Here is a 15,376-nt window from a genome sequence, read left to right as displayed (position 1 = left end):
ATCTCAAGTTAATTTCTGTGTATGGTGTGAGATAGGGATCAAGGTTATTTTCACTAGCCCCCCTCAGTCAAAAACCAATCTCTCCCAGTTCTCCTATGGCGTGTTATGGACTGGAGTAGACACTCATCATTTCCATCTTCTTTTATGTACCTTTTTTTTTGTGGGTTCATTGTTTTTTCAATTGGACTGAAAGTTTCTTGCAGGCAAGGGTTACATATTTTATATAAATAAGCAGATAGAGCAGTGCTAATGAAATATGTTTTGGGATCTGGTGAGACCAGGATTGAAAGCAGGTGCCATCACTTGCCAGCTGTGTAAATCTGAGCAAGTCTTAGAATCTCTTATTTGTCTGGAAGCATGTAGCAGCTACTGTGTGCCTGGCATGGGGCTAGGAAGGAGGTCATAAAGGTGAATACAGCTCAGGCAGGACTTGAGGGGCCCCACTCATGTATGTGTGTGGGGTATAGAAAAGGTAATTATTAAACAATGATCCAAATGCTGTGACAGAAATATGAATAAGGTGGGGAATGACTAACCAATAGAAGTGAAGCTCACCTTGAATTTCAGTGGATGAGAAAAGTTAGCCAGGCAAAGGTAGATGAGACAGGGATTCCCTGATGGGGGCAGCAGCAAGAGCCAAGGTTCTGAAGTGAGTTTCTTTGAAACAAATGACACTTCATGGAGTTGTTTTGAGGACATGAGTTAACAAATGTGACATAAGGTTGCGTTGTTTGAGATATATTAATACTAAAAAAATTTACATATTATTTATATGAAACTCCAATTTAACTTGGCATCCTGTATTTTTATTTACTAAATCTGGCAAGCCTAAAGTGGTGGCACTCAGTATAGTACCTGATGCATAGTTGGCACCCAAACAAGTATATGTTAAGTCTAACTTCAAGCTGTTTTCCTCTGGAATAGAGGAGAAGGGATAAAACTGAGAGATAAAATCTAAAGAGGAGCAATAAAATTGAAAGACAGCATTTGGTGCTTGATATTATTGAAAATTTCCCTTTCAGTGGTGAGGGCATTTCCTGGCAAGAATAAAATTTATCTTTAAATAAGTCTTCCTTCATGGTTAGAAATGCTCCTGGAAAGAAAGGAAGGAGTCCTTCCATGTGAGCAGGGGGTGTAGTTTTGGGGCCAGAGGACCAGAAGGAAAATACTCTGTATAATTTTGCTCCAGGGCACATCATTTAAATATTCCTTGTTCTTCTTTCTTCCTTGTTGTCTGAGGAGTTCTAATAGTCCAGGTATTCCTTATAGAAAACACTTGGGCACTGAAGTACCCCCCAAATCTGTGTGGCTTGGTTTTCCACCACATCCCAAGCCTGGGCCCCCTAGAAATTCTAAATCATCTTACCCCACGTTGATCCACCCCAAGGGCCCCGCTCCCAGGACTGCGCTTCCTGATCCACTGTTGGTGGGGAGTCAGAGCGCTCCCAGCCCTAGGTGATATGGCTACGTCTAGATGTGCTTAACAAATTGCCTGTTCACTCAATTACATTTTATTTAATCATCTGTAATCATATAAATTATGCCTGATGGTAGTAAATGTTCATGTCAGTTCCTAATTACAGATTGATTAATTGGCTGGGGTGATCTGTATTACTACTTATATAAGAATATATGAGGTCGATGATAAATTAGGGCTGGTAATCCGAGCCGAGGAACACGGAACATTTCCAACTGCATCCCCCTTTTTGGGGGTGGGGAAGCCACTGCCCTTTTCCTATCTTGTTCCTGTCAGAGGCTTCTGGGAGGGTTTCTGCTCTATGGATTGATTGATTTTGGCAAGACTTGAATTAAGAAATACTTATTATTTAGGGAGTATATGTGCGTGTGTGTGTAAAATTTTTGCCAGGCAGCGCTCCTCTTTTTGGCTGTAGTGGAGATGAATAATGACAAGCTCATTAAGTTCAGTTGGGCTCATTACAGCCTGCTGGGCCTGGAAGGTTCCAGGGGTTGGATTTGGCCTGGAGAGCAGGAATGCAGAGAATGAAGACATGAGGCACTTGATCAGTGTCTAAAACCATTCCTTATTAGGTGATTACATCTTTTTGTTTCCTTGGGAGATAGAATGTTAAATGGTCCAGAATGTACCTTGCACTTTTTTCTAGAAACATTAGACCTTTGTGGAGGTCTTTTAGGCAACTTGCCTGGGATGTCTAATTGCTAGTTCTTAGCTTTTGAGAACATCATTTACTTAGAACGAATCCCACTTCCATCATCCTTGCTTCCTTCTCACTCATACTTCGGGCTAAAGGTAGAGGAAGCAACATGGGCTAAGACATGTCGGGGGAGGGAGAATCTGAAAAGCCAAGGGTGGATCTTGGTTTCAGGGAAGGGGCCTGAGACTTCATCCTGGGTTCCTTGGCTCCTGTGAAGGGATGGGCAGAGAAAGAATGGCAGAGAAACCTGTGGGAGTTGAATCCTCTGAACATGCAGCATCCAAGGGGCTTGTTACTGGAGAGAACCATCAACTGACCTCTCCCCTTGACTAACAAGCTACTATGGAGGCAATGATTTCTTGCCATTGAGGGTGATGGGTGACCTTCCTTTCTTGGGGATTTTAAAATATGGTGATTGTATCACACAGCATCATTCCATAGAGCCCAGCCTCTGCCTGAGTTCCAATCTTAGTTTTACCACTTAGCTCTGTGATCTTGGGCAAGTTACTTAGTTTTTCTATTCCTTGGTCTCCTCCTGTAAAGTGGGAATAATGATAGTCCTACCTTGTTAGGTCGTTGTCGGGATTCAGTGAATTAACAAAGATATGAATGCTGAGAACACTGACTGATACATTGGACACATCAAAAAAATGTGGGGAGGGAGCTGTTTTCATTATCCATTAATGTGATCTCAAAACAGCCCTGGGGATACACTAGGGTGGATTACTAAATTCCTTTGATGGATGAGATGACTGAGTCCCAATGTACTGAACAATTTGCTTCAGGACAACAATTTAAGTAGTGGTAACAGGCACGGTGGCTCATGCCTGTAATCCCAGCAGTTTGGGAGGCCGAGGTGGGCAGATCAAATGAAATCAGGAGTTTGAACCATTCTAGCCAACGTTGTGAAACTCTGTCTCTACAAAACAAAACAAAACAAAACAAAACAAAACAAAAAATTTGCTGGGCATGGTGGTGTATGCCTGTAATCCCAGCTACTCTGGAGGCTGAGGCAAGAGAATTTCTTGAACCCAAGAGGTGGAAGTTGCAGTGAGCTGAGATCGCACCATTGCACTTCAGCTTGGGTTACAGAGTAAGGTACTATCTCAAAAAAAAAAAAAAAAAAAAAAGGTAGTGGTAAGGGGCTGGGACTAAAATCTGTGTCTCCTGACTCCCGTTCTTAGTGTGGGAGTTGATGTCCCTGCAGATGAGGCCAATAGTATTTGGTCAGAGGATTTCTAGTGTCCACACTTGCATGGAACAATCCTGCCCTTCTTTTAGCTTCCTTGGGCTGAGAACTCAACTGCCATCTGGCAAAAGCAGAGGCTTCTCTTGAGTGAATCCATTTCTTTCCCCTTGATTTTCAATGTACACTTTCCCCAACTTGGTAAAATGATCAACCTACTACTCCTTGCTAATACCCCATGATAAGATACAGGGGTCAAACTGGGCCTCATAACTTCCTTTATGAGTTAACCCTTTGAGTGTGTTAGGGTTTTCTTTGGGACTTCATTTGAGGCAACTAATGTGTGGTGTGACTGAGAATATCACACAACTTAGGATCAGGGAGGCTGACACCTGATTTCCAGTTTTTATCACTGGGAGCTTTTTGCTGCAAGTAACTGCAAGTAAATGAAAATAAACTAAATTAAACTTAATACCTAACGAGTTTTTTTTTTTTTTTTTTTTTAAGCTCATGGAAAAAGGAATCCGAGTTAAGGCAGTTCCAGAAGTATGTAGTTCAGCAGCTTAATGCCCCACGATAAATAAGGCCTATCTCCAATATGACTTTGGTTTTTATTCAGCTCCTCTCATTTTGCTCTTTATAATACCTTGCAATGAGAGATGGCTTTCACAACTTTATTCTCCACATCACCTGGAGGTGTCAGATGGTAAATCTGTAAACACACCACACACTGTTGTGTATGACGTAAGGGGGAAGTGTGGAGTCTCCATTCTCTCTACTTCTTCTTTCAAGTTGGCCCAGTTGACACCATCTCCAGCTTCAGAGGAGGAGCCTCATGACTCCTGGCTAATCAGAGCCTGGCATCCCCTTGGTTGTGGTAATGGGTCCAGAGATGGGCAAGTCGGCCCAATCAGATTGAAGGAAAGGACTGCAGTTGCACCAGGGGAAGATTCCTTTTTCCTATTTCTGCTGTGTGGCAATGAGGAAGCACCCAGCTCGACTGCCTCTGGAAGCCACCTTGTAAACATGAGGGGACAGACATCAAATTACATCTGACACAAGGAAGACAGAGCTGAGCAAGGGAAAGACACTAGAGCCTCAGCAACATCACTGAGCTCAACCTGGGTCTCCACCTTTGACCTTGCTGAGTGAGATGACAGTTTTCCTTATGACTTAAGCCAACTTGAACTGAGGATTTTGGCTACTTGCAGCTGAGAGCATCCTTACTGAAACAGACATCAGTTATTATTTTCTTATACAAATGAAGAAACTGAACAGGAGAAAAGAAGTGAGCTGCCTCAGGTCTTATACCCAAAAGAGTGATGGATAACTGGAAGCCAAGTCTTTTGACCCTGAGGTGGCTTTTTTCCTACCAATTCCCTCCTATAATGGGCGACTTCTTAGTGATCACAAGTTATCTAACAGTGCTCTGGGAAGTCAGAGAGGAAGGCTGAGATGTTTCCTAGGGCACCAATAGGGTCTGGATGGGAAATCTAATTCCTTCTGGGTTGGCTGCTGGCTGCCATCTGGCCATAGATAATTATTACCCTGCCCTTTCTTTGTCTAACTGGCTCTGCAGTGGGAACAATGGATTCCAATGAATTGTGCTGGTAAACAATATCTCCTGCTTCCTGGGGGACACTTACAAAACAAAGGATGAGGGTTGCCCCCACTGAGAGGGAGGGAGCAGGATGAAGAAGGGGCATAGACTTAGGAGCCATGGCAACAGGCACCTCTGAGGTTGGTCATGGGGAAATGTCGGGCTCGGGCAGACCCAGCAGCTGGAGCCATTGTGAGGTTGTTCTGAGGGCCACACTACTCCATCTATGACATGCTGTAGTTTCAGAAAGGAGCTTACTGGTAGAGTTCCTGTTGCATAGAAGTTGATCTCTGATACATGCTAGCTGTAGCCTGACTGATGCCAGGGGGAGCTCTGTGGCTAAAACGGCTCATCAGAGTTGTTCCACATTAGGTGGAAATAGCCTGGCTTTACACTCCTACCTTCATCTGTCATTAGACGTGGGCTGCCCTTGGAAGGATGTGACTTGGGGCCAGGTGGCTCTCTGTGGCCGAGGTGATCCTGGAGGGGCCGACAGCAGAGAGCTGAACTCTGACTGTGTTCCTGGCAGCCGTGTCACCAGTCCTTCCTGAAAGGGGATCTGGGTGGTGTATCTCTGTGTTCATCATACCTTTCTCTACCAACTACTCACTGAGAACTTCCCATTTTGAATTTGTGTCTCCTTAGATTCAAGATAGCACTACCTCGAATCTCATATCATGCAGTACCTACTATATGATAACTTTGTCTGCATTACCCAAATGTATATTTTTGTGGGAGTTCTGGGGACTGTGATTCCACCTCCTTGCCCAGACATGGTGATATCACAGGGTTGGGGCTTCTTGAACAGGGAGACTCTGTTGCGCTATCTAGGTTTGTGCCTCATGGTCTGCTGTAAATCCTGGTGGCAATGTGATGTTCAGCAACAGTAGCCCACCTTAAGTCTTAGCAACCAGCTCTTGGCTTCAGAAGGAGGGCCTATCAGGCTGGAAAGTGGTTCTGACCCTTTATGGATGGATGCTGTTTCCACCACCTAGCATAATATATATTTTATTGACTAGCTCTTGCTGGGGCCAGAAGTGGGACCCAACCCCACTCTGCAATGCAAGTGTCAGCCACAAAAAGTAGATGTGGCTGCAAGTTAGTGGCAAAGCCTGACTTTGTCTCTTTTTCCCCATCTATAGAACACAGATAATATCTCCTTTTCTGTTTGTAGCAGAAGACTATTGTGAGAGCAAATATAGTAACAAATATGAAAATAAATTAAGAAGCCTACACAATTGTGAAACAATGCCACGATCATGTCTGTTATTATCAGAAGTGGCTGCTGAACTGCATGGAAACCATACCTCATATGCCTTGGCTCCATCTTGGAAAAGATATATGCCAAACGCAAAGCATTTGACTTTGGGCTAATGGTCCCCTGTGCACTAATTTTCTCTGCAGAAGAACCAGATCCTTTTCCCTAGAAGATCCAGCTCCAATCTCACTTCTGTATCACATAGTGATGGATCACTTTTCCGATCTGTTTGCTTTGTGTTTACTCCTGTCTTCTGGAAGTCTTGGTGTGGTGTGTAACACAGTTGAGAGGATCAGCTCTTGGATGGCAGGAATTATCTCCCTCTTTTTCCTGTCCAGAGTCTCCCAAATTCAGAGACAGACAGGGCTTTGGGCAGCAGAGACATTCCCAGACTGTGGCCCGCAATTGAGAGGAGCTGGTATGGGTGCGTGGCAGGTGGCCATAGCTGCTGGGGGATGGGTGTGGGGTCAGAGCTGCTCTGTGGCAGGTCTTGAGCTTAAAGACTTATAGGATGCACTGACAGACTTTAATGATAATTTGTTGGAATTCCTGCCACGTCTCTCCCCTTCTCTACCAATTTAATTGTCAAAAAACATTTTCAGAGCACCTTAAATATGCCAGGCCCTGGGAGGGAGGGGAGATGTAACATTAAATAAAACAGATTAAAATCCCTGTGACTTACACACTCATGGGACTTATACACTGGTTTGGGGTGAGGAGCACATAATAAATAAGCCAGATAGTAAAAATATATATTATGTTAGACAATGATAACTATGTAAAGAAAATCAAGCAGGTAAGAGGCCCAGATAATGTTCCAGACAGAGGGCAAAAAGCATGGTATTTTATTTATTTTTATTTTTTTATTTTTTTCCCATTTATTTTATTGCATTTTAGGTTTTGGGGTACATGTGAAGAACATGCAAAATTGTTGCATAGGAACACACGTGGCAGTGTGATTTGCTGCCTTCCTCCCCATCACCTACATCTGGCATTTCTCCCCTTGCTATCTCTCCCCAGCTTCCCACGCCCCACCGTCCCTCCCCTATTTCCCCCCAACTGACCCCAGTGTGTAGTGCTCCCCTCCCTGTGTCCATGTGTTCTCATTGTTCAACACCCGCCTATGAGTGAGAACAAGGCATGGTATTTTAAATAGAGTGGTCAGGGAAGGGTCCTCTGGGAAGGCGACATTTCAGCAGAGATGTGGAACAGGTGAAGGAATAACTGTGTGGATATTGGAGGGAAGAATATTTATTCCTGGGATTTGTGCAGCATGTACAAAGGCCCTGAGATGGACCCTGGCCTGGCAAGTTTGAGGTATAGCAAGGAGACCAGGGGCTAGAACAGGCTGGTGGGGCCAGGGAGAGTGGTAGGTAGCAGATGATCAGAGAGACGATGGGGGCTGATAGTGGAGCACCACGAAAGATCTTTCAGGTCTTTGCAAGGACTCTGGCTTCTGCTGTGAATGAGGCAGGAGTCATTGCAGGGCTCTGAGCTGAGGATGGCATGATCTGGCATGGATTTAAAAGGATGTCTCTGGCTGGTGAGTAAATAGACTGTAGGAGGCAAAGGGTGGAACAAGGAGATCAGTGACATGTCTGTTGTAATCCAGGCAAGAGGGGGGGGTGGCTTGTGGGCGGGGGGTGGGGGGTATCAAAGGAGTTGATGAGAAGCAGTTGGGTTCGGGAAACATCATGAAGCCAATATTGGAAAATTTAATGACAGATGAGGATACTGGTCCAGAGAGTGATTTGGCTAAACAGAAGTGATCTACTTGAAGTTGTACAGCTAGTGGCAGACTAGGACGAGAATAGCCTGGAACAAAACTGACTTCTGGGCCTGAATGTTGCTTGCCTGTGTGTTTGATGTGCGTGTCGGCTCCTGGACGTGTGCTTGTGCTAGTGAGTGCTTGTGTTAGTGTGTGCCTGTGTGTGCACGTGTGCCCATGTTTTAGCACATGTGGTCCTTGCATATGGCGGCAGGTGAAGCTGGGCTGGGACAAGTGAAAGCAACAGTTAGAGGGAGCTGCGCCTCAGCTGACCACCTCCCACCTTGGAGGAGTCCATGACCATTGTGTACCTGTCTCTACCTCCATCCTGCCCATGCCTCCTCCTGGCCCCTTCCGGCCCAGATCCTTCCCCACCTGGCCCTGCTGATCCCCGGGCAGGCTAATCTGGCTTTCATGAGGCAATCCTTCCCCATCTGCTCTGACAATGGTAAGGAAAGATTGAACCCTTAGGGCTTCATTCTGACTCCTTTTTTTTTTTTTTTAAAACATGTAATTTGCTGAGTCTGAGTCCCAGGTGACCAGCTCTGTGACTGGGTATCTCTCTGTGGCTTGGAGCTGGGATGGGGACAGGAAGGAATGGCAGATGGGGTGGGTGGGAGAGGATGACTCACATAAGACAGTGGCAGAAAGAGTGACAGGATGATGTGTCTTTGTTTTCTCCAGGAGGAAGTGGATATTCAGTAATCACCTGGGAAAGATGCCTGTGATACTAGATGGGAAAAAGGATTTTCATTAGAATACCGGGAAGACCACGCTGGCCATCGCTGAGGCCCAGGGTTCCTCCTTGAGGTTTTCTGCGTGTATGTCTCCTGGTTCCAACACCATCTAGCTGTGACGTGAGGCTCAGGCAGTGCTTCTCCTGGTTAGCTATCTTAGATACACTGGCCAGGAATTTATACAGGCCTTTGGTAAAACCATTCATATTTTAGCATGAACTTCATCCTGGGGTATTGCTTACACAAAGATGCAAAGGTCAGTTCCCTGCCATCATCCACCAACCAGAATGAACATCATGAAGGACCGTTCCCATGTTTGCCCCAAATCATTGCTTCCTAACAGTTCTCGCTAGAATTAGCTGGAGAGCTCTTAAAAATGAATTTTATTTAATATAAAAGTGTAAAAAACTCTGCAGTGATAAATCTTTCCCATACCTCATTAGTGCATTTCCCTCTACTGTGTTGCCACTGTTATGGGGTCCGAGGTACCCTCTCAGTATCCCATGAAAGCAAATATTGATATACGTACTTTCCATTCACCTAGTTTCTGTACAAAATGAAGCATTCTAGGCACATTGCTCCACATGCACTTCTTTCACTTAATATATTTTAGATTTCTTTTTACATTGGCACATACTTTCATTTGTTTTTTACGTTTTTTTTTTTTTTTTTTTTGCGGGGGCAGAGGGCGTGTTCACAGAGATGGACAATCAGCCCTACCTGTTTCCTCAGTGAAGAGGAGCCCACCACTCCCTGTACCAGTCCACTTCTTTGTTGGACAACTCTAGGGGTTTAATTCAGTTGCATTCAATGTTGACTGAGTACCTACTGGGTCTTACGCACTGACTGAATGGTGAGAGGACTCTTGTCCCAGGGAATTAACAGCTTGATGAGGATAGCAGATACAAAAGATTAACCCTAGTGCGCCAGGAGCCTTGTGGCAGGACCTCCACCTAGCCTGGGGTGCAGTATGAGGGTGATAGCATGGCCCCAGAGGAAGAGGTATTCAGCTGCATGTTAACAATCTGTGTCCATTTCCTATGGCTGCTTTCACAAGTTACCACCCCCTTGGTGGCTTTAAACAACAGAAATTTATTCTCACAATTCTGGAGGCCAGAAGTCTGAAGTCAGTTTCACGGGGCTGAAATCATGGTGTTGGCCAGGCCATGTTTCCTCTGAAGGCTCCTGGAAAGAGTCCATTTCTTGCCTCTTCTGGTGTCTGGTGCCTGCCGGCATTCCTTGGCTTGTGGCTCCACTCTTGGCCCCGGCCTTCACATGGCCTTCTCCTCTTCGGTTTATGTAAAGTCTCCCTCTGTGTCTTTTGTGTAAGAACACATGTGATTGTACTTTGGGCCCACCTGGGTCATCGCCCCTTTTTAATTAAGATCCTTAATCACATCTGCAAATGCTTTTTTTTTTTTTTTTCTTCTGTAAAAGTAACATTAATAGGTCCCAGGGATTAGGTCTTGATATCTTTGAGTGGTCACTGATCAGCCTGTAGCAGAAGAGTGGAAACAGCCTGCTGAGGAAGGAGAGGAAAGTTTTCAGGAAGGAATGCACATGTGTAAGGCACAGGGAACCCTGCAAACCCTCTCTTCCCAGGGTCCACGGCCTGTGGCCATGTGAAAAAATGGCACGTTTCTTTTAAAGATTTAGAAGAAATTTTTTGCCCTGGCTGGGCCTGCACCCGTCTTTGCTGATTCTTTGGAGGGTGCCCTTATGGCTGTGGGCTCTGTGGCTGCACTGGAGGTCTCCCGTTCCTGGCCTTTCACAGTCTGCGCCTGTGTCCTGCAAGCATGTGGAACAAAGCTGGTCCCTAGGGACATTGGGAAATGAGGGAGGGTGGTCTTCAGTGTCTTTGTGATACTGTTTTTCTCTACTCTCCTTAGATGATTTTATTCATTCCCTCACAAACTTATATTCAGCTTTGTCTACACACAGGTCCCGTTTCTGGTACTGGGAATAAAGTGTTGAATGAGACAGGCGAGATCTGTGTACTCCTGAAGATTGTAGTTTAGAGGAAGAGGCAGTGGATAAACTAGTGAACAGATACATGAACAAGCTCATTTCAGACAGTGGGGAGTGCTGCAAAGATACCGAACAGGGTCATGAGATAGGTCAGTGAGTGGAGATGGGAAGATCATGGAAGACTTTTTAGCAAGTCACATTTAGGTGAGTCAGAATGATAAGGAGCCTGACACTTGAAGTCCTGGGGTAGAACATTCCAGCAGTGGTGGTAATGAGTGCCAAGGCCCTATGGAGGAAAGAGCTGGAGAGTTAACAGAAGTGAGAGAGGGGGTGGCCAGAGGTAATATTGGAGACACCGAAAAGGGCCAGCTCACGTACAGCATTGAAGGGCAGCTTCAGGACATTGCTTTTAATCTAAAGAAGCTGGGAAGTGATATTAGCCAGAGTTTGCCCCAGGTGCTGCCAACAGCAGGTGCACATGTCAGGGAGCCAGAGGATGCATGAGTCCCTCCTCTGGGGCCTGAAGACACACGCCTGGCAGTCATAGGTTCACTGGAAATAGAGATTTGGGTCTGAATAAGCTCATCCAAAGAGTATAAATGGAGATGACAAAAGACTCCCAGGCTGAGGTCTGAGCTGGCCGACACTGAGAAGCCTAGCAGAGGAGCAGGTACCAGTGAAGGGACAGAGAAGGGGAGAGGCCTGGGATGTAAGAGGAAAACCAAGAGGGAAGAACGTTTTTCAAGAATGCAGAGCGGTCAACGTTCATCTGTCCCATCTCACTGCAAAAAGGACTGCTGATGAATACATTCCTTCGGAGACATAAAGTCTCCTGGAATGAGTGTTTTTGAGAGAAATCAAACCCTGAAGCAAGAGTTCGGTATAACACAATATTGCCGGGAGGGTTTTCCTTGCTATTCCTTTGGGTCTCAGTGATGTCAATTTATGACCTTTCTGAGGTTAGCCTGTTGGAGGTAGAGCCAGGAAGCTGAACACTATTGGCAGGGAAGAGATCAAGATGCCACAGTGTCAGTATTTAAGTTAAACTCGGCCTGTGGTATGGCTGTTTAGAGAGGCACTCCTTGTGTTTCAAGACGGAAGGCCACATCATTCTATAGCACCGCATCGCTTCTGTGATGACACCTGCCATTGTCTCAAGCTACCTGTTAGGCTAGTTGGTATCTTAACAATCTAGACATCTGCTGCTCCACCAAAACTGCTAACACTTCCAACAGGACATACTGAAAGTCATGCCAAATGTAATTAAAAGTATTTCCACAGGGATTTAAGTGCAGATTTATCTCATTTAACCTCTTAGTGAATGGCAGGACTAAGTCAGGGGATGCTGGACTGGGGACTCTGAGGCCCTTCCAACCTGAGGAATCTGTGATCCTAGGACAAATTCTTCATTAAAATGATTGAGTGATGATGGGATAAGCATTCATAAATGCAGAGGAGGCACAGGATTTCTTAGTCAGCAGAGGCAGTTGTTGCTATATCAATGAAGTGGCATAAGCATGGCTGCCAGCCAGTGCATGGACAGGCCTCCTTTTTGTGAGCGAATCATCTATGCAGCCTTTCCCTAAAAGTACCCATGAGATGAGGATCAGATCCTTTGGCGTGGCGTACAAGCCCTACCTGAGTCAGGCAAGCCCGCCTGCCTCTGCTGTGTGCTGTTGCTGCAGCCTCTTCCCATCTCCATCCTCATACTCCCTGCCTGCCACTCCCCCCCTCATGCTCTCTGCCTGCGTCTCATCCAGCCCCTGGCAGAGGACATCCCTGACTGGCTGTCTGCTGACTGCCTGCCTCCACTTCAATGGGCCTTCCAGTTCCTGGCCTTTTCTTCAGCCTCTGCATTGTTCACCCTTCCACACCCTGCTGGGCACTTGCTTCACAAAATCTGCTATTGTCCAGCACATCTTCCTGCAGCCTGAACATACTATGCTTCTCCCTCCGGTTCCTTAGCCTCTCATGTGGACAGCTCCTCTCTCTGCTCTTCCAACAGGCCTCTCATGTTCTTCCCCTTCCAGGAAAAGGATCCTTATCACATCAGGCCTTGGTAAGCTCATCTTTCTGCTTACTCTCTCTACAACTTCCATGTGGCCTGTATCCTATGCTGTCGAGTGATAACTTTTGTATTTCATTGGCCATTCCTATTGCATGATACTTGCAAGGGACCTAATTGTGTCCCCTTCAATTCATATGTTGAAGCCTTAGCTCCAAAGTGACTATATTTGGAGATAGGGATTTAGCAGGTAATTAAGCTTAAATGAGTTCTTAAGGGTGGGGTTTTAATCTGATAGGATTTGTGACCTTATAAAAAGAGAAAGATCTCTCTCTCTCTCCCCCCTTCCCCCTCCACCTCTCTCTCCCCTTCCCCTCTCCACCCCTCAAGGAAAGGCCGTGTGAGTACACAGTGAGAAGGTGACCATCTACAAGCCAGAAAGAGGGCCCTTACCAGAACCCAGCAATGTGGGCACCCTGGTCTCAGACTTCCAACTACCACTGAAAAAGACAGAAAGGAGAGGATATGGTAGAATGTGGCTCTCCCTAGAAAATTGTCTGAAAGCTTAGTTGGTTCTCAGTCTTGGGGGATTAGGAGCAATTCTCCTGAGGCAGAGGGTTGGACCGGATGACCTCTCAGGATTCCTTCTCTCCTGATAATGCTGGGAAGACATTTCTCATGGTCTTGAACCATGAAATAGGTTGCTGCTCTTTAAGCCACCCAGTCTATGGTATTTTGCTATGGCAGCTGGAGCTAAGACAATACCTGTTGCCACTTCTGTGTCTTATCTGCCCAATAAACTCTGTGCTCTTAGACCAAATTTGTGGCTTTAAAATAATGTTTAATATGCATACAGAAAGATACTCATATTTTAAGTATATAGCTTGCTGAATGTTTACAAACTGAATGCACCTATATGACCAGTGCCCACAGCAAGAAACAGCACATCACCAGTGCCTTGATGCCCCTGCCATGCCCCCTTCCAGCTTCCTCCAGCCACAAAGGCGACTACCATTTTGACTCCCAAGTATAGACGAGCTTTGCCTAGTTTTGCACTTTATGTAAATGGAATCATAAAGCATGAACTTGTTTGTGTCTGGCTTCTTTTGCCCAGCTTTCCATTTGTGAAATTCATCCATACTTTTGTGTGTGTTGTAGACTATTCATTCTCGTTGTATAATAGTCCACTGTGGAAATATACCACAATCTGGTTATATCGCTCTACTGCAGGTGGGCATTTGGGTAGTTTACAGTTTTAGCCATTACAAATAGTGTTGCTAAAAATATATATTTTTTGAGACGGAGTCTCACTCTGTCTCAGAGGCTGGAGTGCAATGGTGCACTCTCGGCTCACTGCAACCTCCACCTCCTGGGTTCGAGCAATTCTCCTGCCTCAGCCTCCCAAGTAGCTGGGTTTACAGGTGTGTACCATCATGCCCAGCTAATTTTTGTATTTTTAAGTAAAGACCGGATTTCACCATGTTGTTTAGGTTGGTCTCAAACCCCTGACCTCTTAATCCGCCCGCCTCAGCCTCCCAAAGTGCTGAGATTACAGGCATGAGCCACCGCGCCCAGCTCGCGTTGCTATAAATATTTTAGCATGGGTCCTTTGGTAAACATTTGTATGTGCTTCTGTAAGCCCTATGCCTAGCAGTGAAATTGCCAGGTGACAGGGCGTGCATACATTCAGCTTTAGTAGATACTGCTACTTTTCCAAAGTAATCAAACTACTTTTACTAGCCATGTGTGAGAAGAGCTCTTTCTTATTCTCTTTTAAGCCTCTGGCACAGGATGAGTGAACATAAGATATTCAAGAAATGTCTGCTGAATGAATAGAATGAGGATTTTCTTGGTGTTCAGAGATCAGTGGACCCAAGAATCCATGCGTGAATGAAATAGGTTAATCTGACCTTAGTGTCCTTGGTAATCAGAATGTTCAGAAACTTTCCTTAGATATTGAAAATAAATGATTTTGTTTTGTTTGAGTCCTGGTTGTAGAAGCTGTGGCCCAGTCACTACCTTCCTGGTTTCCCCATTACTTTATTAAACATCTGTAGTGGAAATTCGTTTGGAGAAGGCCCTTGGCACTGCCAGCATGAGGAGCTCTGCCTCTTTCCTCTTGTCAGATATTTCTGCACAAGAAGCCAAAAGTTAGAAGGAAGTTAGAGGTAAACAGGTGTCAATCATCCAGCTTTGGAAGCTGTGGTCAGAGAACGATAGGTCAAGTAGGTCTGTAAAGGACTTCTACCCCATCAAAGGGCCACTTCGGGAGAAGGGGAGGAATGGCAGACAGGGGGAAGGCCCATGCCCTCCACCGGCTCTCACCACTTGTACATGCGACATCTTTGATGTGCACCTCAGCAAAGCCCCTGGAATTCAGAAGCCCTAGAATTCAGAGGACAGATGAGGCCAGTGGGAATGCCTAGTGATTTAAAAAGAAATCCGTTCTGTCAAAGGATACTGAAGTTCTCTCAAAGAGCCCCAGGGAATCTGATTCTACCATTCCTCATGGAAGGAAGCTCCTTCTTCTCACTCCACTTCCCTGGATACCTATCAGGTTCGAAGATCCTTTTAAAATGTGGAGGCCAAAAGAAAGGGCTGGAAGTGCTGACGTGGTCTAACACTTTCCTAGATAGGGATGTTAAAGTTTTTTTTTTGTTGTTGTTGTTTTTTTTTTTTT

The sequence above is a fragment of the Cebus imitator genome, unplaced genomic scaffold (assembly GCF_001604975.1).
Source record: "Cebus imitator isolate Cc_AM_T3 unplaced genomic scaffold, Cebus_imitator-1.0 Scaffold60, whole genome shotgun sequence".
In the NCBI taxonomy this organism is placed as follows: Eukaryota; Metazoa; Chordata; class Mammalia; order Primates; family Cebidae; genus Cebus; species Cebus imitator.
Note: the sequence above shows the minus strand (reverse complement) of the source record.